At 41.5% G+C, this 23,828-nt stretch overlaps 1 protein-coding gene across 10 annotated transcripts in view; it reads left to right on the top strand.

Moving 5' to 3' along the window:
* The window catches only part of PPP3CA (protein phosphatase 3 catalytic subunit alpha), a 608,768-nt gene that overhangs the window by 242,509 nt on the left and 342,431 nt on the right, over positions 1-23,828 (top strand). The window lies entirely within an intron of this gene.

Below are 23,828 nucleotides of genomic sequence, written 5' to 3' on the forward strand. Positions count from 1 at the left end.
TGAATCCTGAAATTACTCCCCTATAATTCAAAAGGACTGAGGGTCAAATTTGGATTTGTTTATGTCCAGTATATAGTAAATCTGAACAGTAGTCGAAAACATTAATTTCGGATCTTTAAGTTATGAAGTGCCTTGCTTTCCTACTAATCACCAAAAAGTGATTGTCTAAGGCTCACCGACAATTTGGATCCTAGCTGCTGCAATATACTCAATGTAGAACTGCCAACTCGCTTGATTCATAGTTTGTTGCTGGCATAGAAGGCCTCTCCCACCTTGCTTGTGGGCTAAAAAAGCCTAATCTTCAATTTTCATAGTCTTGAGTTGGCATAGGTTAAATGGTGAAATGGAGAAATGGCAAAGATATCTGCTGGAATAGACTGTTAAAATAATCCCATATTGGATTGTAATTGTGAGGCATCAGGAAAAGGTCATAGGATGTAACTAGTTGGGTCCTGCAGTAGTGGACTAAATTCTAAATGCTACTTTGGCAAGTGGCATGTGGCAGATCTCTTCAAACATTCCATGTCCGATCAATCATTGATGTGTGGTTTATTTGCTGTGTACTGGTACAGTATTGGGTGATAGACAAGCCCTTAGCTTTTGTTGTATTTGAGCATAAGTGTCAAGCCATAAAAGAGAATTATTTTCCAGCCTGTATGAGCTACATTTGACTGCCCACCCGCTCAGTGTTCTTCTGTTGGTATTAGTGTGGGTTATATATTGCAGTTGTGTTGTAATTGCACCCGCATAGTACTGAGGTGTTGTAGAGGTTTACGCAGAGGAGCATGTTGCTCCAGAATGCAGTACGTTTTGTTATTAAATTTTATTTATTTTGATTATTGTTGGTTATTGGGATCTGGTATAGCACTCTTAAGGAAACTGTGCCGTGCATTTACTCCAGATTATATGTGGTAGATAAACATACTAGAAGTTAGCTGTGATGTTCAGTGGAGGAACGAGCTATGTGAATTTGTGCACTGGTTCACGGTTGTAATAGATGAGCTCCCAAAGAGTAGGTATTGTTAGGATGCAGGGGTAAGGTTTTTCGAAGGAAAGGTTGTGAACTTTGAAATGAGATGTGGGCAATTTGCACCGACACAATTAAAAGGATCAAGGCAAACATACATGTGACTTAAAGTAGTGCTGAGAGAGAACAGTCATGCAGAGGATGGAAGGGATGGAGAGAGTCATTCCAAAGGAAAAGGAGAGTCAATAGTCAGAAATGTTTAAGTCCATTTTCATGCAGGATTTGTATAGTTAAGGAGGTGGCTTTTTGAGATTTCATACAAAACTGTAGAAAAGAGAACATTATTTGCATGTATTGCAATATCACTGTAGGCAATCAGAACACCAGCAAGCATACACCATCACCCACATGTAAAATCAGATAGAACAGTACAGCTAAACAATATTGTATATTAAATTATTGAGAGGCTCCTCCCCCTCCCCTCTCCTCTGATCAAGGCGGGATAAAGGAGAACAATCAATTATAGTGTTTGTGGCAGCAATGCTTCTCAAGGAAGTTAGCACTAGGGCTGTCTCCAATCTGATGCATCCATAAGATAGGATTCCCCTGTCTTTTGCTTCTGACCTCCTGTTTTTTTCTTCCTTTACTGACCTGTGCTGAATTTCGGTTTTGCCCGTTTTAGGACTCTGAGCACTCTACCACTGCTGACCAGTGCTAGAATACAAGTGCTTTGTCTAAATTGTATTGGTGATTGGCTTATCCATGATTTGCATATTTGATTTACTAGTAAGTCCCTAGCGTAGTGCACCGTGTGCGCCCAGGGCCTGTAAATCAAATGATACTAGAAGGCCTCCAGCACTGATTATGCCACCCACATACGTAGCCCTATAAACATGGCTCAGACCTGCCACTGCAGTGTCTGGGTGTGGACTTTTAAACTGCCATTTTGACCTGGCAAGTGCACAGGCCCAAAACCTTCCCTTTTCCTACGTGTAGGTCATCCCTAAAGAAGGCCCAAGGCAGCCTCATGGCCAGGGTGCAGTTTATTCATAAGTTACGACATGTACAGGTGTGTTTTACATGTTTACTATTGCAAGATCTGTCTCTCCCATAGAGTAACATGGGGATTGCCTTGAAATACCCTTTAAGTGTAATTTTCCATTGGGAGCAGATAGAGGTCAGGAGTTTGGGGTCTCTTAACTCACAATTTAAAAATACATCTTTTGGTGAAGTTGGTTTTTGAATTGTAAGTTTGAAAATGCCACTTTTAGAAATTAGGCATTTTCTTGCTTAACCATTCTGTTCCTCTTCCTGTCTGTGAAATACATGTCTGTGTCAGGATGACAGTTGAGCTGTTTGTGCATTCACTATAGACAGACGCACAAAGGGAGCTGGGGGTGCCCTGCATATCCTGATGGCCCATCACCAGGCAATGGGTCTTCTTGAGCTGGAGTGGTGGGAGGAGCTGATACTTGCACCTGAATAGGGCTATGCCTCTCCTCACACAAAGCAGTCTACAACCCCTTGGAGTGTTTGGGGCAATGGCAATGGCAAAGAAAGGTAGGGTCTTGTGCTCTACATAGACTTCTCTTTCAAGTTGCCTACTTAAAAGAAACCACAAAGTTAGAATCCTTCTGGACTGCAGACATTCTGCCAAGAAGAAGAACTGGATGCTGTAAGATGGACTGCCATTCTGCCTTTTGCTTTGTTCTGCTGGCCTGCTGCTTCTGTCCTGGGAGTGAAACGTAATGGACTTGGCTCTGCTTTCGGAGGTTCTCCAAGGACATTAACTGAGCTTGCTTCCTGTTAAGTCACAGGGCCATCAAAGACTTCACCTGCCAGTGACTGGGCTCTCTTGCTAAAAGTTGTGACTTGCCAAGTGGTGCCAAATCTAGTTCCTTGGCTCTTGGAAGTGAACTCTGATGCAACCAAGAAGAAACTAAGCACATTGACTCCAGAGTGACTTTTGAACTGGCGCCACTCTCCTGGTCCACGTTGCTGCCTGCACCAGAGCTGTGGTTCCTGCTGAGTGCAACAACCGTGACCTGCAGCACAGGCCCAATGCCTCAGCAGCGCCTCCGAAGTCCCGGCACAGCGTGAGTCCGGAGTCACCAATGTCCTTAACACTTGACTCTGCTGCAGTGGTGTGATGGCAACGCCACAAAGTAGATGCCTTGCATCCTGACCTGCTGGATTCATCGATTTTCATGGATTCCTAGTCTTAAGGAACCAACTCCTTGCAACTGACGCTGCATCCCCTTCCCTGAAACCTTAAGGCACAGAAGCCTCACCTCCGCTGCCCAGCAGTAAGGAAGACGCCTCACCTCCCTGTAGCAGTAAGGAACCAACGCCACACCGGCTCCGTCTTTGTTTCCTCAGAGTTTTCCAAGGTACTGTACCTGGAGTCTGTGCCACTCTGTGACCGGCCCCTACTCTCTCACGAGTGGCGTCGAACTGTGGAAGCGACTCCATCAGGATGCTGGTCTACCCTCAGTTGGAGCTATTGTGTTTCTAAGCGTTATAATAAGATTTAATCTTCAAAATTCATATCTTTTCTTGTGTATGTTGTTTTTTTGTCGTTTTGGTCTTGTTTTACTCAGATAAATCTTGGCTATTGTTCGAAACTGGTGTGGAGTACTTTTGTGGTGTTTTCACTGTTACTGTGAATACATTCAGATACTTTACATATTGCCTCTTAGATAAGCCTTTCTGCTTGTGCCAAGCTACCAAGGGGGTGAGCAGGGGTTGCATTAGCTTTGTGACTCCCTTACCCTGACTAGAGTGAGGATTCCTACTTGGACAGGGTGCACACCACTGCTAACAAGAGACCCCATTTCCAACAATAGGCAAAATAAAGTTTAAAATCTTGCATCTGACTGTCATCCAGCTATCCTGTAGCAGTAATCAGACATACTCCAGTACAGAGCATGCAGAGTGAAGTAGGGAAAAACTTGGAGGACTTCAATTTTATTTCTTTACATTGAAGCAGATTTTTGTGCGAGGCAATAAGTCTCTTCCCAAGTTGCCTTTTCAAGAAGGTCAGACTTCAAGGTTTCTCCTAGGTGATGTACCAGTATCTGGAAAAATAGCCCTCATCCCAGGAATGCTTGTAATGTCTGATGTTTAAATCGCCCAGAAAGGTCTCGCTCATTGACAAACACCTTCATTGGACAATGTAGTCTCTCCAGTGCTGATACCGTTGCCTCTAGAAGTGTTTATTGTGGTGTTTATTGTGGTGTTTTCTGATTGGATTGCTCAACCCTAAAATAATATCATCCCATGTCTGTCTTGCCCAAAAACACTTGTGCCATCTATTTTTGAAGAAGCATAAGATTTGTCAGACCATTTTAACTACAGCTGTGCCGAATTCAGTAATTGAAGGATCCATTTGACACTAATCTGAAGGGAATGCTTCAGTCTGCGTTTTTCAGAGGAGAGTCCCTGAAGTCTGGATACCTTAATGCTAGGATGGCATTACCACTAACATTACCCACCTGGGAGACCCTGTCTCTTGGCAGAAAGCCTGTAGGCCTTTTCAGATGAGGACCCCAGCAGTATCCTATAGAGAAGTGGCACCCAGAGAGGAATGCTTCCATCTCTTCATCATCATTGTTTCACAACAGGGAATCCAGACACCCTGGTGTGAGCTCAGAACCATAGATTCTCAAGTGTACCAAGGCTGCTGTTTAATGCCAAAGTTGACTGTTGTGAAACTCTGTTGAGCACCTTTAGTATATTATCCTAAGCAGCACTCAATCGCCTCTGTCTCTCAGCTAAATCATTCAGTATCGTGTCTGCTTGGTCAGACTTTTCGTCTCCTTTCTCCCTATGTGGGTGGGAAATATAAAAACTCCTTTTTGCACTTCTTCTGGCCTTTGTTCAGAATTTGACGGTGTCTTCAGACTCCTCTGCTGTCAGAATGTGGCTAAATTATCTCCAGAAATCCATGGTTGTCCACTGCTCCTCCAGGTAAGGGACTCTTCATTTACCCCGTGGCTAGTCAAAGGACCAGCCATTCTACATGGGTCTGTGCAGGCCCAGTCCTTGCCTGCCAACAAGCACTGATGTTGTCTTCCCTGCTCATTGCGCTGCAGCAGATCAGTCACACCTGGTCTGTATCTACCACCCTTCTTACTGACAGGGCTGGTATTTCATAAAAGTTACAGCTCTGCCAGTTCCATCTTGTTCCTGCCGTCACTCATGAGGGAGAGCACTACCCAGTATCTCCAGTTCCTCGAGTCATATATCATCACAGCTCATCACACCTACATTTGTCACCTCACAATCTGTTCAATCCCCTGCAGGTGAAAACTGCTATCACGAAGAGCATGAAGAGTAGCCCCAAAGATGAGGAAGAACTTGCATGTAGAGCCTAAAGGAGAGAAGCTGTTTCACGTGCCACAGGATGATCACCTCAACACTCATGTTAGTTTCTAACCTTACTGTATGATTCAAAGTCGTTCTTTTAGGAGCCCTCTTCTGTGAGCCCTTCGTCCTCTTAATGTTTGTGACTGATACAGAATGTTTTACTGCATATGAGGCGTGTGTTACAAGTCCCTTAGCAATTGTTCTGCTAGATAAGTGGCTTGCCAATAGAGTATGCCACTTTACTGACGATGGGATTCCTCTAAATTAGACTGTATTTTGACATTTGTAGCTACTTTCCATGCCACTACACAGCTTGAGGTTGGTGGCATAATATAATATTTATATTTCTAAGATAAATTGCTCTCACACCCTAGGTTTAATTGCCTATTGGTCCTCCATGTTAAACCTGGATGGACTGTCATATCTTGGACCTCTTACTTCTACAGTTTCTAATGTAGTGAGTCCCTGTATGCATGGAGTATGAGTAGCCCAAGAAGGAGTGTTTTCCATGCTAGTCAATTTACATCTCGAGACAATGTTCGTCCTTTGACCATGCCCATCTCTGTGCACCGCTGCTTACTCTCTCTCCTCTGCACAGGCCATTCTAGCTAGATTGTTGGGTTTCTTGTTCAGATCTGCAAAACCAGCATTGTAACAGGTAAGAATTCTTTGTGTTCACCTTACTGCATGAAGTCAATTCGTACAGGTCAGCCAGTAGCCTGCATGAAGCAACGCCTTTAAGGATTACCACCAGTGATAGAATTGAGGCTTTTATCTCGTCTAAAAGGATGTGGTTTCCTGTTCATATCCTGTAGCCATCTAAAACCTCAGCAAATGCCCCAAATGGCTGAAGGACTGAGAGAAATATACATTGTTAATGGCTGCCTGCCTTCACCATTTATTTGCTCTGTGAATACAATGGGATGTCGTTAGCATTTGTGGTAAGTGACCAATTTCCGAAACATACATTTCGACAGCCTGACGCTTTTCTTGATTATGAAGCTATAAAGGTACTCCTGCCTTTTAAGACTGTTATCATATAGTATGTGTTTTCTGAATTAACGTTTGCTTTTGTGTCACATTTACCTATTTGTTGGGTACTTCTTTTAGAGTTTAGGGGATATTCAATTCATCATCAAAAACAGTGATGTCAAAAAATTTGTTTCACATTTACCAACTCCTAACCCCTAAAATCACGCTTGTCTCCCATGACCCCTACCCATCCCAAACCTTAAATCACTTTTCTCCCTTTTCTTTTACACACTCCTTTTCTCTAAAATCACCCTCGCCTCTACCCACCTCTGAACCTTCGTCACCCTCACCTCCTTTTACCTTTGCCCACCTTGAAGTCACCCTGACCTCCTGTACCTCTACTACCCCTGAACTCTCGTCACCCTCACCTTCCTTTACCGCTACCCCTAAACCCTGTAGTCACTATTACCTGCCTTTACCTCTGCCCACTTCTGAAGCCTAAAAGTGACCCTCCCTTAACCTCTACCTATCCCTAAACCATGTAATCGCTTTTTTCTTAAAATAACATTAAAAGTGTTATTTAAAAAAAAATATATATATATAATAATAAACCTTACCTCCTTGCTAAAGTACTGCATGATAAAGATACAAATACTTGCCTTACTGGTACTTACCTGCATGGTAAAGACTGCATGGTAAAGGCTGTTTCTCCTCAAGCAGGACACATTCCTGCCCCATCTTTAAACACTACACTACCTTCACCCTAGGGCCACTAAATGTTTTGGGCGCACTGACAATTGTATGCTCTTCAGTATGTTTGGTGGAGATTTTTGCCTCTTTGACTGTTTGCCCCTTATCCTGCCCACTCTGTACTTCAGGTTTCTTCTGAGACAGAATGTGTGCTGTCGTTTGCAAGGCATTTTGTTTACTTACATTGGGTGTGGAGACTGCCCATTGCTTAATACTGGTTGGCTTCATTGTCCTTCTCATTTCCTTTCCACTCCGTGATCAGCAAGTGTTGGATTCACTTTCTTTGTATGTGTTTTTTCATCACTGGAGCACTACCCAAGTACTGTTTTTCTTACCCACTTTCTGAGGTTTTGTTTCTTTCTAATTGCACCTCCCACTCCCCTCCTGCTTTGTTTGCCCTGCTCCCCACTCGACTCACGATTGTCCCTTGTCCAGTCTGCCCCCATGCCCATTGTTGGTTGCCCCGCCCACTGCTCCCCCCCCCCCCCCCCCCCCTTGTTGCTTCACCCTTCTTGTGCTGCAGGAACAAAACTCACCCAAAAGTTGCACCAGTGGGTTTCAAGATGCTACAAAGATGCAGGCGGAGCATTCCTGCTCTGCATGGCCTTTTGGCACTGTCTTAATATGAGGCCAACACAGCAACGTTTGCTTGGATCTAAGATAATGAAACATTTTGTGTTAAAGCAGAACATTAATCCTATTGTAGGAAAACTGTTCACTGCCCCTCGTGGTCAGTGCTGGCAGTGTCATAGTGCTTTTTTTTCCTAAATTTCAGCCGCGCAGCTTACACTGCTGGGCAACATGGCTAGAAGAACTGAGAAAGCCAATAGATGTCCCATTTGCAAGACCTACTGGCTTTGCCAATGTTTATTTCTGACAAGGATTTGGAAGAATCATTCGGCACTCCTTGGTAATTGGAAAGATGGTACTGCATTGAATTTCATGTTGCCTCAACAATTACAATGAGCTCTGATTCTCCTTTCAGCCATTAAACTGCTGTATGACCTTTGCAGACATCTTGGCATAGGGTCAGTTGATGAAATTATGTGGGAACGTATTTTGTCAGCAATGCATTTTGACTTTCGGTGAGTTCCAACAACCTGCAGGAAAGTCATCCAGTGCTGGTTATCAACTCACTCACAGATGTAGGGTAGGCTGTTAAGTTCCAAGTAAAATTAGAATAACGAAGCTCTCTTCTGACAGCAAGATTTTCTGACGGAGTCCTTAGATGTGCGATGTCACAGGCATTTGCTGTCCTTTTTCATTACCTAATTGGTGTTCGCTACTCAGCTAGATCAAAGCAAGCCATCTTTTTCCAATGTTCCTATCATTTAAAAATTAATTTACATTTTTGCAGTCAGTAGACCTCTGGGAGTAATCAGCATGCGAATCAACCTATTCACGGCGTCGTGCTGTGGGTTTTTGTGCTTTGAACACGGTCTGCTACCCTAAAGCCAGCACTGGCATTCTGGGAACATCAAAAAGAAGAAACTGATCGTTGCAAGCTGAGACAGCGAAAACAAATGAAATGGTGTTAGAAACACAGATGCATGTGTGGCTTCTGCTAATATATGTATGTATACACACAGGCGCGGTGGCACAGGCTGAACCACACATTTACACCTTTAATCCACACAACACTTCAAATTGGTGTTTTGGATGGGAGTGTAGTGAGTAATTCTGGTGACTGTGCCCTAGCCTGGGGTCTGTCACTGTTTCATAACCAAATTATAAAAACTTGATTAACTTTCTTCGGCTCACCTCTCCTCAATTCCCTCATTTCCTGCAATTAGTAATGCTGTAATTTGGATCATTCCGATTGCGTAGAGGTCTAATAAATAGACAAATGTTGGGAATTGAACTAAAGATGCTTCACGTGCCCCATTGTTGTGTATGTTAGATTGATGGAGATAAACCGTGTTTTCCGTACTGTACTCCGGTGAAACTTTGTCTGGAGGAGTCTGCCAACAGTATGAAAGAAGTTAAAGAAAGAAGAACATTTACTGTGGCGCAAACATTTTCCTCTAGCGTTTGTTCTGATAGGCAGAGACTGTGTAGGGTCAAATAGAAAAGGCCAGTACGGCTTGGGGACCATTCATACGCGTGACTGTCTAATGGTAACTATACTAGCCTTTCAGAAAGGGCATTATACATATAGTGCTGCTGATTGGTTATCAAATAGTAAACCTGAACTGTAATTTAAAACCACACAGTGAGATGAAATGTTGATGCACAAATAAGCCTGCTTTTATATTATGATGGCCAGGTGGTTCTAAAAATGACCCATCGCACAGTGCGGCTTCTCCGTTAGGGCAGAGCAGTGTTGCCCCACTAAGTAAAATGCCCCAGAAGAAAAATAAAATGGTAATAAACATTACCTTTTTTTTCAGTAACTCCTCAGCAAAACCACGTCCCAAGCTGAGTGTCCGGACGGGATGGGTCTGCTGCGGAGTTGCAGCAGCAGACAGGACTGGTGGGCTAGCCCTTTAAATTTTAAAGTGTGCATGTCTTTTTGGCCAGCTATCTTGCAACAGCCAGCCAGACATGCACACCTTAAGCCTCTCAACCCACCTGTCTTGAACAGCTGGGTTGACAGCAATCACAGGCCTCCACTGCCGTTTGGAGTGCTGAGGAAGCCCGCCCCATCCAATCCTAGCGCTGCTCTCATGCTATAGGAACAGCGCCAGGATTGGTTAGGGGAGTTTGCTACACCTAGAATCACTAATGGGGTGCAATAGTGAGGGAAGAAAGAGGCACTCAGGACAAGAAACAGCCACAATAAACTAATGAGGTGCCCTCACAAGGGAAAACACCCATCCCTTTACATGTTTACAAAGTAAACCACAACCTGTAAAGAACTATGTGAGGCACTCAAACAAATTTAAACACAAAGTATATTCCCACGTAGTTATAGTAAATATAGTAAAAGTCTTAGCAATCAATGTTCAAACAATTCTCAAAATGTGTAGTCCAATCCACGTAATTTATTGAATCCAAACTTCTCATAGCTTGAGCCCCAAAAGTCAATTCATTGGAAAATCATACAACATTCCAAGCTAACACGTGTTTCGTCATAACGAAATAACCCAAACGACTTCTTCAGGGCTGGAAATTATAAATAAGTCAAATGTGTTAAGAACCAAAATGCTCAAATAGAAGACTGGGTGTTTAAAAAAAAAAAAAATATATATATATATATATATATATATATATATATATATATATATATATATATATATATATATATATATATATATATATATATATATATATATATATATATATGTATACATATATACTATAAGAAAGACCCAGAGACACAGAACAAGTAAGAAGAAAGAGGGGAAAAAAGAGTTGTTCAAGATTATACCTAAACGTCTAGTGAGAAAAGCATATCCCCTTATGTTAAAGCCCAAAAAGTCCAAACACCACGAGGGGAATTACAGTCCTATCCATTAGTGTGCTCATATCTACTACCCGTAAGGCAAACTTGTTGAGAAGAATAACAAATTTTTATAAGCAATTTAAAACCAATACTAGACTTCCAATTCATATGATGTATAATTATTACTGTTTCTATATGATTTGTTGTTACCATTATTTGGGCTATACCTCTTCGTTGGGGTGCTGGAGTGGACAATCAAAATTCTCAAATATAGATTTACAGTTACATGTTTGGATTTAGAGGTGATTATAATATTATCTTATTCTTAAGTATGCTAATTTTCATCTTGGACATCCATACTCTTATTTCCTTTTTCTTTATATACCTTCCTCTCTGATGTATTCTTAACATAATTGGTTCTCCGTTTTCACGTTGGTATATATAATAACTGGTATGTGATATTACGAGCACCTGGGGGGTGTTTGAATTAGAACTATTTAAATTTAACTACAACTTTGAAATTTAGTTACAATTTTTAATATGTTCACTGGTGTTTACTAATAAATTAGTAGATGTTATTGGAATTGGTTCCATATTTATATTTGAGGTGCTTTGATGGATATACACAGTCATTGTTTGTCGGTTAGGGGAACGACCTGAATTGTTCTCTACAGGTTTTTTTACAGGACTATTGGTCCTACATTTATGTTGGTGAGACTTGTCCTTCTTTGATCTTTATGGCATGTGCAGTGTTTATAGTGACTTCCGGATTTAGCTATCGTGGCCAGCGTACTCGCTGTGATGGCGTGTTGACTGGAAACGCCGTGACTTACACAAGTATGGGTAAGTTGCCGACTATAACTTTTAGCCTCTAATTAGCGGGCAGTTACCGCTCGATGAGGACGTAGAATAACTTATTCTGACTTTTGGTTGCTTTGACTATAAACATTGGGGATTAAATTCTTCTCTTTTAGTTTTCGGGCAGAGATATATGAACGGGCATAGATTGTTAACGAGAGTATTGTACGACTAGCTCGTGGGAACACTGATTACAATATCAAGCAGTGATTTCAAGGTACTATTGAATTTGGATAAGAGGTTTTATTCTTCATTTAACATAATTTGGGTTTATTGAATACTTGTGATGTTTGTTTATTTAGGATATTATCACTCAACTACATATGCATATTCATTATATTTTTGATTTGATTTGGATCTAGGTGTACATGACTGATGGTTAGGATTGATAACGATTCTGCACGGAAAGTAATATACGTCTGTAGTATATTCCGGTTACAAATAAGGTATTTCAATGAGTGCTGGGAGACTGCTTACGGTGTTAGCATGCTTTGATCACTGGATATTGTGCATGACGCATGGCATCTTCTTCATTAACTATTAATAAAAAAAATTGTTGCCATGAATAGTTCTTCGGGTGCAAGTCTAGTATGGGTTTTAAATTGCTTATAGAAATTTGTTATTCTTCTCAACAAGTTTGCTTTACGGTTAGTAGATATGAGCACACTAATGGATAGGACTGTAATTCCCCTCGTGGTGTTTGGACTGTGTGGGCTTTAACCTAAGGAGATATGCTTTTCTCACTAGACGTTTAGGTATAATCTTGAATAACTTTTTCCCCTCTTTCTTCTTAATTGTTCTGTGTCTCTGGGTCTTTCTTATAGTATATATTTATTTATTTTTTTTGTTTGTTTTTTAAAAAAAAACACCCAGTCATCTATTTGAGCATTTTGGTTCTTAACACATTTGACTTAATTACAATTTCCAGCCCTGAAGAAGTTGTTTGGGTTATTTCGCCATGACGAAACACGTGTTGGCTTGGAATGTTGTATGATTTTCTGATGAATTGACTTTTGGGACTCAAGCTATGAGAAGTTTGGATTCAATAAATTACGTGGATTGGACTACACATTTTGAGAATTGTTTGAACATTGATTGCTAAGTCTTTTACTATATTTACTATAACTATGTGGGAATATACTTTGTATTTAAATTTGTTTGACTGCCTCACCTAGTTCTCTATGAGTTTGCTACACCTATGCTGAAAGAGAAAAGAACACCCAGACTAGAGCAAGGACATGCAGGAAGGTAAGGAAGTGTCTTTTGTTTCCTCTGTAGGTCGAGTGCACAAACACTTTTCAACCTTTTGTAAGTATTCTATTGTTTTTTAACCATGCCCATCTAACGCCCATCAATTTCACTTGTTTGTGGGGTTTCCTCTAAAAAATCCCTTGATGTCATTGGTAAATGCTTTACGTTTGTCCCGCCTTGGGGCGGTTTTGATACCACCTTGTAGACGGACCCTGTCACATGGATTATTGCACTACTGCTGATACACTTTAGTGTGTGCAAACTCTTTTTTTTTTTCTTTTGTCTCTCCCGTTCGTGCTCCATGGTGCTCACAGCACAGAACACCGCAAACTCCATCAGAGGTATTGAAGTGCTTGTCACATTGTTCACACTGTTACCTAATCAGTCACTTCTTTTGGCTCTCCCAGTCTCGCTCCATGGCTTTCACAAAAACATTTGTATTTGATAAATGCTTTACGTAAAACATTTTTTTACATTTTTATAAAAATAAAAAAATAAAAAAAACGAAATCCTCAAAGATACCGGAATACTTACTGCACTCGGGGAAACTCGCCCCCTAATGCTTTGCAGGTCAATACTTTTAGAAAACATTTTTGCTCATAACTCAGCCTGTGGTGGGCCTAGGACAATGGGGCCACTACCAAAATGTTCACGACAATGTGCTCTTTCTGTCTACATCATCTGATTCCCCATACTAGGTTAGTGTGGAGCCCAAAATAATAACCCCTCCCATCATTGTGTTTTTCTTTTTAGGTTCTCTGATGGCTGGCGCTTTTGCTTTACAGCTGGGAGTAGTTTGTGTTTCAAAGGCCTTGTTCGTAATATTATTTCATTAAGCCGGTTAGCTCAGAAAATGTGTAAGGCACTATGCCCACTAGGGGATAAATATATGGTTACAGTGCATTGCTTTCTGCCATTTTCTTTTCATGTGGTTATGCCCTCTAGGGGTTAACTATATGGTTACATGACCATATTTCTTACAAATGCTATTTTCATTTTGGTGTCCTCTAGGGGCTGTTTTAAACATTACAGTCAACATATCAGCATAGTAGAATATTCACTGCATGGAAACTTGCCCCATAATGGTTTGCAGTGCATTACTTTTACAAAACATTTTTGCTCGTAACTCAGCCTGTGGCGGTCCTAGGACAATGTAACTGCCTTCAAAACATTCACCAAAACATGCTCTTTATGTCTACTTCATATCTGGGTCCCCACACTAGATTAGTAGGGACCCAAATTAATAACTCCTCTTACCTTTCAGTGTCTTTTTAAGTTATTTCGTGGCTGGAACTTTTTTTTTAGGCTGACAGTAATTTTGCTTTAAGGCCCTTGCTTGTTATATCATTGCATTAGGCCTGCTAGCTTTCAAACTGTGTAATGCACTGCCCTCTCTAGGGGCTAAATATATGGTTACATTGCATTACTTTCTGCCATTCTTTTTTCATGTGGTTATACCCTTTAGGGGCTAACTATATGGTTACATGACCATGTTTCTTACAAGTTCTATTTTTATTGTGGTGTCCTCTAGGGGCTGTTCTGAGCATTACAGTTGAATGCCAAATTTTTAATTCTGATAAAGGTTTTTATTGGGTTTACATGATAGTGTGTTTTATTAATCTCTCCTTATTACATTTATGACCTTGATTCAGGCCAACTTAACACCCTTATTACACAATTACTGTTTGAATACACTTGATAAGTATGGGTGACCCTTCTAGTTTTTCTCTTGTTACTCCTCCGTGGCTGTCTTGTGTCTTTTTTGGGGGGGGAATTGTGTCAGCCAGCCAGCAACTCTGATGCTGGAGTGGTGAAAGTGGTATTCTGTTGGAATTAGCATGGCTGATTTAAATTGGGATGCTAAATGGCAACATTTTCATTTTTGGCTGCAGATGGAGGAAGAAGGTAAATGCAAGTGTGAAAAGACCAAATTGCGAGGCAGGGTTGACCAATTTATGTGGCAAGAAAAGTCCAGTTATGAATTAACAAAGCCAATAGCTCTAACTTGGGAAAATGCGAGATCTATTACATTGCCAATGCTTGTATTAAAATGCATTTTGTCTGTAACTGTATATATACCCTTATTTGCCGACGTGCATTACATTACCGTTTGAAAATTAAACTTTTTAACTTTAAAACAATAAGGTAATGCATGTAGGCATGAATGTAGTTCAGTCAGTCAATCAATCATTTGTAAAGCGCGCTACTCACCCGCAAGGGTCTCATGGCACTGATGGGGTGGTGGGGGTGGGGTGGAAGGACTGCTACTGCTCGCATAACCAGGTCTTAAGGTGTTTCCTGAAGGTCAGGAGGTCCTGGGTCTGTCATAGGTGGGCGGGGAGGGTGTTCCAGGTCTTGGCGGCAAGGTGGGAAAAGGATATGCCGCCGACTGTAATTCGATAGATTCAAGGGATGACTGTGAGGGTGAGGGTGAGGTTGGCGGAGCTGAGTTGGCGGGTGGGAGTGTGAAATGTGAGTCACTCAATGAGGTAGGCAGGGCCCGTGTTGTGAAGAGCTTTGTGGGCGTGGATGAGGAGATTGAAGGTGAAGTTAATATTTTGTAGTGCATGCAACATCCCCTCTCCATATCTGGCAGCCTTTACTGTCATCACAATTAGGTAATCTAGGTCTCTGCGTTTCTCCCTTTGCCACTTGGTCTTCGTTTGTGAAGGGAGATGTGGTCTTGAAATTAGGTTTGTGTCTGTGGTTGAATCTGGTTTTAGTACTTGTTTCCACACCTGGTTACATTCTGAAGCCCTCACCAAATACTTTTTCTTTGCAGCACATCGTTTCCCTTATTCACCAAACAGGGGACGTGTTAGAAGTGAGGCAAATTGAGCAGTAAACACCATTTAAATAAAATCATACATTTTAAATTAACTTCCTAACTTCAGCATTCACCTAAAAATATAATAATAAATATGCTTTTGACTAGCCATCTCTCCAGTAATTAGATATTCTGAAGCGAGGAAGATAAGCTTCAGCAGTGGTGCCATGTAGAAAAACTCGTACCAAAATAACGCACTAATCTTTTGAAAGGTCCTACTATGAACCCTGCAAGAAATAAAGCATCATGTTTTCCCAGCGCATTAAATAAAGTTTACCTGTAGTGGAAGAATGACTTATGCCCCAAAGAATAAATCTACTTTTAACATTAGAGAATTTGAATAGATATGCCCCGTACTCTTTTTTTTTTTTTGTACTGATCGAGTTTGTCACGAGCAAAAATCAATGTCTTTACTGCTCATTAATTCTGTTAATTTTTTTAAAGGTTTTGGAGGTTCTTAGGACTTTTCAGACATGCCAATTCCATATTGAGTTGATATGTTAGACATTTTGGAGCACACAGTTGTATCAATTCTTTGTTTTGTTTTTTATTTAGAATGCATTATTGTGTGCCTTCCCTTCAGGACAGTTGAATTCTAGTCTATTTTTTCTTCTTCTTCACCTCAGTGGCTAAGCTTATAACAGAATGTTTAGCCAAGAAAGATGTTCTTAGGTTATTGAGAGGCTGACAGGAACGTAAATGTTGACCAGTGTGCTCAACTCTTAATTCTTCAGATGTGCATTCCTTCCTGTTGGATGCTCACAGCGATGACTGAAGCACTGGGTGGCACGGCAATACAGTTAGGACCTCTGATTGGGCGTTCGCGGTTGGTGGCTCTTTGAGAACATGGCGCTTCGGCCTTGCCATAAGAGGACGATGGCAGGGAGAGCATTAGGTTAGACAAGCATCTCGTTTTGGTGGGTGCACAGAAGTGATGAGTTGAGCTTGATAATGACTGAAGTGGGAGGGGGCCTAATCAACAGCACTGAGCGCACACGTGCCATGAAAAGTGCCGGGACATTCGAGCGAGGTATGGATAGTGGAAATTGGGAGTGGCTATGTGGAGAGTACATTTAGCATGATGGATTTATCGAACATTCAAAGTACAACATCTAAAAAACGAATTATCAGGACCTATAATTGTTTATTCATCAGACCCCTTCAACTTTAAGTCGGAGCATGATATTGTATGCACACTACCTATTTATTTTCAGGACTCTGAAATAGATACAAGGAACACTGTGATCGATTTAGTTGGCGGTATCTGTCTGTTGTCATCGACAAGTTGTTAAACGTTCATTGTCCTTGCAACAAGATGGCTAGTGTCTGGTAGGCACTTGTTAAATGTGTAGGCTTGGCTCTTCATGCAGCAGCAGAATGTAGGCTCACACCCTGTGCCTTAACTGTTTCACATTGCCTAGCTCCCGAAATAGGGCTTTTTCAACAAGGACTGTAGAACATAAGGAATACAAAAACGTATCAGAAGAAGGGACAGTTGGAGAAGGGGCAAGGGAGTAAAATAAGTAGATAATGGGAAATTCCAAGTGGCGGAATTGGAAGTAGATTCCTCAGAGGGCGTAGCGGTCATTTTGTTGCTAGCAGGAGAAGCAACAAAAAGACGTTGTTTCATCCTTAGCGCTGCATACCACTTCACAATTTAATGCCTCAGTGCAAGTAAGTGCAGCATAATGTAATTTAGTGATAGTCCGAGCAGACAGAGAAGAATCCTGTGCGAAGCCAGGCAAGTGCCTCTCCATGGAACCCATCTACCTACAAAGATTTGAAGTGAGGTTTCCACTTAGGCTCTGTGGGGCATCGTTATCAGAATTTAATGTAGCATAGCAAGACATCTTGTTGCGCTGTGTGAAAGGCCATAAATACACTGTATTTAACATTACATGGCCCATACCTGTCCTTTCCTTGTGCACAGTGTGCAGCCTAGCACCAGCTCAAGCACCCTTGCACAAGGATGCCTGTGTTGCAGACAGGATTGTTTTTTTGCAAGAAGGGGCACCTTCCTGCACAAAACAATCCTCTGAGGCATTTTCCTCTTCCTATGTGTGCTGCAGAATGAAGCACACGTTGAAAGAGGATAAAAAAAGGACAAATAGATATTTCTCCTCATTATGCCTCACCTGGGAAGGCATAGCATTTTGACTTATTCCCAGGACTACCAGTAATGGTAAATCTGGAAACGAGCAAAAGCCATGAGAGGATGCGTGGGAACATCCACACTCCACCCATAGAATGCCTCCTTGGAAAGGAATAACTCAGCGTAGTGATTTGCACTGTGTTGCATTACTCTAAAATTATCAGGCAATGCAAGGTGGCCTTGCATGGCTTGATAAAGCTAACTTAGTAGTTGCATAGCCCGTGTGCCCCCTTGCATTGCCCTAGGGCAACACAACCAGGGCCGGACTGCAAACCAAAGCAGCCCTGGCAAATTTTGTCAGATAAACCCCCATAGGTGCATAGCGAGTGAGCCTCACCACTACTTTGTGGCTTGCGGTCTCCTATACCAGTTCCCCCCCCTTCCCACACTCACACACACAAAAAAAAAATGGGGGAAAGAAGCGACCTTACAGTGCACCAGGAAATGGCAATCTTTATTGGGCTCTTTAATGATTCCCTCGCTATCATCTTCTAACAGAGCCCCCTCATCACTGCATTGCCCCCCTCTCTCACATTTATTTCATTTGTTTAATAGTGCCTCTTGCACCAGTGTAGGTTGTTGGCGCACTTTACATCACACACATAGAGGCAATGAATCATAAATGTGTAAATCTCTGTATAGAAAATGTTACATAAGACCAAAAGGATCACAAGGTGTAGGATTCACATGTCATCCATACTGGATACCGGTTGGCATTGTTTAAGAGTGCTTGGTCTAGGGAAGCATGAACTCAGGATTCAGAATGTAACACTGTTGTTAGGCCTATCTTTACTAATAACACTTTATTTCTAGCCAAACAAACCCTTTTTAGCAAAATTAGGATAATCAAAGGCTAGGAAAAAGCATAACTTTTAAACCTGTCCCATGCAGTTTGCATGCAGCTTCTTAAGGGCAGTTCATGGCTCTCCATGCTACATTAGGATTGTAGTGTATGAACACAAAATACTGTCCTGTGTGTCTGCACAGTACACGTTCTTGGCAGCAGGTTCATTAATCCTACACTACAAGAACTCAACAGTGCTTTTTATACTGCTGCAATGCTACAAAACTGGCAATCCCTAACAAAAGCGGCCTCCACCCATCAAGCATCTTGGGGAAACGCCTGATTACCGGTACGGCCAGTCCGGCTTTGACACCGCTTCTTGGTAAATCTGCCTCCTAATCTCAGTTTGAGCTAAACTGTCCAATCGGAAGGACCAAGCAATTATTTTGCAGGTTCGAACGTGCTTCAAATTAGTCTGCGTACTGTAGACATCGATGTGGTGGCATGCTCCCAGCCCTGCATGCTTTCTCCAGCCAAGGCACTTCAGAAGCCAGTTGCAGGCTGCACTAGAGCGCGAACAGAAGCTCAGCCTTTTTAGAGCACATGGAGGCACGTAAAGTCCTGGTTTTTCCCCTCAGAAGAGACAGGGCTGTGGGCACCAGAGTACTTTGAAAGACCTACATGCTCATACAAAGAGAAAATGCCCTGCAGCACATTAATGGTTTCATTGAACTTTCAGGGGCGTCTAGGGCTTCAAATGTTTCTACACAGATTAGAGTAAATATTAATGCAAGGCAATTGACGGTGAGAACGTAAGGGGTCTTCTAAGGTTTGTGTTCAACATTTTGTCTTTAGAAAGCAGACTGTCATTGCTTCGGTACACGTTAAAACGGTGCTATTCTTGGGAATTGTAGCTGTCTGCAGGTTAAAAAACCCTTTAAGAACAGTAAGAAAGCAGTCTTGTTTTGTAGCTCAGGCCTGCTAGTGCTATCATAGTGCTGATCAAATAAAACATATTTTCCGTGTTGGAAAACTAGAGACATTTGAAGTACCTCAGCAAAGCCTTGGCCTTGGATGGTTGAACGTTGCTAATAGGCATGTGAACTGTTCATAGTGGAAAAGCACATGGTTGTTGGTAGGACATGTAAAACCAATCTGAAAGATATCACAAAAATAATGTACGCCGTAATAGTTTACTGGGTGCTACATTTAACAAATCCAGCTTGTTGTGGTTTGCAGAGAGTTTTTTTAAGGGGCATCATAGGAGTGACCATAGCCAGAGCAGATTTTCTAGATAAGTACATCAAATACATCGGCATGCTGTAATCTGTGAAGCTCATTTGGATAATATTAATCCTGAAACTCTGCAGAAAAATCCGATCCTCTTGGACCTAATATGGACTTCCTTGGTGTAGTAACTGTGTTCTGCAGGCGATAAGGGGCTCTGGAAACAACCCCTTGTTTCTATTAGGGATATGGAAGAGGTAGCAGTTAAAAGAATTATGGTGGTAGGAGTGTTTGGTTGTGCACCAAAGAAAATTGTGTAAATTGGGCTTGGCCAGTAGAACATCTTTAGGCCTAGCTTGACAATGTAGCAGTGTGTAAGCCTATTGATAACAGTTCTTTAAAATATGTATAGAGTAGGCTTTGGCTCTGCTTGGGATAAGTATTCTTTCTCTTTATGCTATTGACTCTGTTTACTATTCTTTTTCCTTATGCTATTAGCTGTTTAGTACATCATTCTGCCTTCCAGGAAGTGCTTCCGTGGCACGTTTGAGGGACTTCTTTATATCTGAAAAGTATCCTGAGTCATCCCACTGTTTGTCACTTTCAGGTCTTTCTGTTATGTGCATTCTATGCAGAAACATACCTTTTTTTGTTCCAGCATTGACAGAGCAAATAAGACAGACCTTAATTTGTTAAATAGCATATGTGCATGCCTGTATTTGGATGTGTTAGTCAGGTGCATGTGTAATTCCTGTAGCCCAACGCCCAGGACATATTGGGTCAGATCAAGGACAAGATGTTTTCATGTTTATTTTGACCTTGGTACAAGAAGGCCGAATCCCTGCATCACAAACCCTTTAGCTGGCAGTTTACAATACCACATTATGGATATGGGAAGTGCATTGTCTGTAGTTAGGGTGATATTTCTGTCCATATATTAATGCTGTTTCTAACTAGTATTTATGGTTCATTAATACAAAGTCTTTTTTATTTGGGTGATCACTCTAAGGAAATGTAAGTTTGGATTCCACTATTTACTGACAGTGATTCCATTGTTTAAAAAAAAAAAGTGTACACACACATTAAGTACAATGCTCCCAGAATGCTTCCTGATTAGATGCAAATATTTACAGAAGCTTGAAAGCAAGATTGATGATTATTTGCTTTCCGAATAAAATGGTCACAACCAAATGCAACCAAGAAAAAATGTCTTACTAAACTGCTGGGAAATTTTAGATACCATTTCTTTGAAGCATAGTTTAGTAAAATGTGTTCATACATGCTAGTATTCCCCAAAGTATAAGCACAGGGAAATTGGTGTAAGCAGGTTCAGCAGGATTGTAATAAACATGATAATAAACATGTATTGGCAGAGCCAATAGGTCTTACATTGGTATTCAGCCTTTTTTATTTTTCAGTGCATGTTCTGTTTTGACATGTTTTTTGTAAAATGTTATTGTTGTGGGACCTGCCAGGCCCTCACCATATTAACAAAAATCAGAAAAATATATTTTGGTCTCAAAAAGGACACTGGCACTGAACACATCTACACTGTGCGCCAATATGCCTCTTTTGAAACCGTAAAATGCTGTCCCTCAAAGTGAAGCTAGCCAAAAGATAGAATTTTAATAAAAACAAAAGGCCTTAGGCCATTTCTTAAAGAAAGTCGTAGATGTGCACCCATGGTAATGTCCTTGCATTTGTGCAGATTTATGGCTTTCATAAATTTATAAGAATGTACAGAAGTAGGTCAGGATATTTGTAAACTGCTCGACATTCTGCTGAGTGTTTACAAGTTCACTTTTCCTCCAACCCTATTTTTTCCCGACCCTGGAAGAATCTTTAATTCTGCCCTTGTCAGGAGTACATTTCCAACCTTTCTCAGTATGGGGAAAAAAATAGAGGAGAGCTGATGAAAAGCCCTAAAACATGAGTTAGTTTGCACAGACTCAAAATGGCATTCCAACGCTGAAACTTGCTTATCGCTACCACCAGTGCCAGTATGTAGATGATGTGAGAGTTGGCAAAATCAGTGAACTGCTGATATCCAAACCCTATTGTAGAATGAGCCCTGGCATAATCTGAGAGGCTACTATCAGAGCTCTTGTATGATGAGATTGCTGTCATAATTTTTCACCACACTTCATGGCACCATGGAGACAAGTGTTTTTTTTTTTTTTTTTAACGGGGCAAGTATATTTATAAAGCGAAGGCTCCCATGGACAAGTAGATATTTTATCAAATCCCCCACTCCTGGTTAGCTAATTAAAACCAGCCCTCTTTCCTCTGCAAAAAGATTTGTTCCTCGGTAATGCTGGAAGATGCCATACAGATACTGATAAGGTGTTATGAATAGTCTCCAAGGACTTTGAGGGCGTGTACTTAGAAGAACATGTCTTGATGTGGAATATTGGAGGACCCTCCAACATATGTTATAGATCTTGTAATTGTGGGACTGGGAGGGAAACGTGTGTGTGTTATAGTGTTCCTAAAAAATGTAAGTGTTGTATGTGACGTGAACTGTCACTGCTTTTAAGCCTTATAATACAGGCAGTTATGCTGCACTGGGGATGTTTTATATCAATTTCTTTTTAAATGTCCCAATTTAAAATGTGTCACGCCCTCGGGCTTAATAAGCATGCAACAGTAACAGTTAATGCTTTAAGCACTGTTACTGATGCCCATCTCTGAATAACTTAAAATACTTGGATTCCATTTTGATAGTTATGAAACATATCTGAAGATCTGATATGACGTTCTATTTATGTTTCAAATGCTTGGCAGAGCTCGGATTTCCAAGGTTGCTTGCCAGCGCTGCCGCCGTGTTTTAGGTAACTTGCAGCGCTACAGTGCTTGTTTGTTCTCGAACTAGCATTTTGGAGTTAAACTATATAGAGGCGGCAGTTCATTTTGTAAGCGGCGCTACGAATGCGGTGGCACTAGGAAGCAATGGGATGCTCTTGGTCTCTCTCACGATGGCTGGCTTGCTTTCCTTCGAGATTTACAGCCAGGATAGCCTTGAAACAGCGCAGTGAGCGAAGGGAGCATGCATTTAAATATAGCGAGAGAAATCCAGAGGCTGAGTTGGCAGAGACGTACACCCACTACTGGGGAAACCCGAGCTTGAAGCTGTGACCTCTGAGATTACACTCTAAGATAGCTATCACCACGCGTTATGCAGAAGGCCAGTCTATTTCTGTATAATACATCTTAAGAAGTAGCTTACTGTGTTAGAAGCGCTTACCAGCGGGCTCAGGAAATCCTGCCACTGCTCGCTGGGCCGTCCCACGATGGCAGTGAATACTCATTTGAAATAGGATCGGCACTTTTCAGTGTGTTTTTATTGTGCTGTGCGGGGATTCGAAGTGGTCAGTGTACTTAATTCCAGCAATTAATACAAACGTTTGTCAGAGTAATCCATATATATATAAACAGCACAGCTTTTGTGGTAGATACTTGAGAGGCTTTTGATAAGTGGAGAGTAAGGCAAAATTTACCTTACATTTCAGATTAAATAATATGAATTCCTGAGGATACTTCTAACTACATTCCTCACCTTTAGCATACCCCATGTATCAGACTCTATCCAAAAGATTAGCTTCTGGCCATGGTAAGTAGCACCAGACGGCGCTGCGTTTAATTCATTCTGCACCAGAACTGGCAGTGGAACTGCATATTAGGGTATCCCCTTTGCGTCAAAGTACATTCCTTCCTTTCTGTGTCTTTGTATGTGGATTCAGAGCTCTCTCCCACTTTTTTTTCTCATTTGTTGACAGGTTTTTTTCTCAACGTTCCCTTTTTTGAGCAAACAAGTATGCAAGGGAAATGTCACCCTCCTAAAACTGGAAGTTATAAAGCTTGTAGGGACTGTCTCAAGCAAAAGTATGTGACAGACCCCCACGAGATATGCCTGTGGTGTTTGGGTTCACGGCGCAACTCTAAGTTGTGCTAGAACCTTGCTCTTATGAATCCAAAGGTTATCCAGGGTCTTAAAGCAAAGCTTTATCTTGCCAAACACTAAAAGAAGTCATGCATGTCTTGCTTCCACTCGAAGTTGAGGGTGCATACTTGCTCTTGTGACCGGTGGGGGTCCAAAAGTCATAGAGAGGGTGTCCGCATTGGAAATTGTACTCCTTAAGCACGCAGAAATTGAAGGAGCAACAGCCAGTCACAGTCACAGAGGCCTTCATCGAGGTTTAGATCTCTGCCCTCTCAATGCTTTCTGCAGAAGGGCAAATACGAAATGCGTACTGTGGCCCAGTTTTTTTTTTTTGGGCCTGGATCCAG

This window comes from Pleurodeles waltl, chromosome 1_1, assembly GCF_031143425.1.
Source record: "Pleurodeles waltl isolate 20211129_DDA chromosome 1_1, aPleWal1.hap1.20221129, whole genome shotgun sequence".
Lineage (NCBI taxonomy): Eukaryota > Metazoa > Chordata > Amphibia > Caudata > Salamandridae > Pleurodeles > Pleurodeles waltl.